Raw genomic sequence first — 1,756 nt, forward strand, 5'->3', positions numbered from 1 at the left:
GTTGTTTTGTCAGCATTGACTGGATTCTCTTGCATTTAATTACGTTATTAAGTCCTCTACAGTTCAGGGAAAGTACTTTGAGTTCCATTTCCTAGAGAATAACAATATAAGTTAATAGATCATGCAATTTGAATTGCTAGCGAATCTTCCGGTATCCCTTTGATTCTTCCCCTGATCAATAGAAATTTACCTATATATATATATATATATATATATATATATATATATATATATATATATATAAAAACATAAGCTTAAGTATATACGGGTATATATATACCCGTATATACTTAAGCTTATGTTTGAAAATGTTCCAATCTATAACAGATAATCCAGTTGGTTTCTTCTGTTTGCTCCTGTAACCACTTTTGTCTTATTTCAATTTTTTATTATTTATTTATTTTATATATATATATATATATATATATATATATATATATATATATATATATATATATATATATATATATATACACACACACACATACACACACACATAAATTTACGGTCTATGCATATTCCTATCAATTGTTCAATGTGTTTTGAATTAAACGATTTTTAATCAATTTATTATATTTTTTAAAATTTAATTATTTTTTGTTATTTGTTATTTTTTTCTTTTTAATTATTATTTTTCAATATAATAGATATGAGCCAATCAAACAAAAGCACCAGCAACACCAACAACTATATCAATTCAAACTTTTCGTTAATAACAATTATAAGTACTTGTAAAATCTATCTAGGAAAATAGTTCAAGAAGGCGTCTGAGAAACTAAAATAAGGAAAGTGAGACAATAAAAGAAAACAAATAAATAAAACAAGTGAAGAAATGGAATAACAAAGAACAAGTGAAGTATAAACTCAACAAACCTCCCTTAGTACCACTAAGGAGGAAACCACCAGAATTCTTTCCTTATGGGAAAGAATATATCGTAAGCAAAATTCTTGTTTAGGCAATCCTCTGGCACTGGGCTAAAACTTGAAAGAAGAGCCCAGTCTCTGGGGTTTATTCCAAATCAAGAGAGCTAATTAGAACTCACAATTGCCCCCCCTCCCCCCCGGCCCAGCTTATCTTTGATTTATGCCTTATACACTGTGGATAAGTGTCAAATACATTAGCTTGAGATACTCAGATCCCTTCATGAGTCCTCCTATTATTGGCAGCTTGTTTCTTCTTTGCTGGAGGAGTCTACAGATGACAAGATAATTTCTCACTCCTTGCTTCCTTGAAATCCTTTCATATTGGTTCTCTGTGTGATCCTTTGTCGTCTTTCTTTATTGGTATTTTACTCCAGTTATTAAGAGGTGATCTTGCATTGTGAGAGTTAGTTGTATTTATGGGGGTGTCTTGACTATCCAACTGTAAAGCTTTAAGCAACAAGGAACCCGTCTCCATATCGTGGGCTTGGTATGTTTTCCCTTGCCAGTGCACCAGGATTCTTGCTGAGGATATCCAGCGATATCTTAAATCTGCTTCATTTAATTTGTTGATGATTGGTTTAAGCTCTCGTCTTTTTGCCAATGTCTCACTGGAGAGATCTTGGAATACATATTTTTTTTGTTCTGGTATAGAAAATGTCCTTTTGCTTTAGCTTCTCTCATAATTTTTTCTTTTGATCTGTAATCTGGGATATGTAATATTATGTCTCTTGGTTGTTGCTTCGCTCTTGCCTTATTGTAGGGGCCAGTTCTGTAGGCTTGGTTGATTATAGGGACGATTCCCTCTTCAAGCTTTAATTCTTTCCCAAGCCAC

The sequence above is a fragment of the Eublepharis macularius genome, chromosome 6 (genome assembly GCF_028583425.1).
Source record: "Eublepharis macularius isolate TG4126 chromosome 6, MPM_Emac_v1.0, whole genome shotgun sequence".
Classification (NCBI taxonomy): domain Eukaryota; kingdom Metazoa; phylum Chordata; class Lepidosauria; order Squamata; family Eublepharidae; genus Eublepharis; species Eublepharis macularius.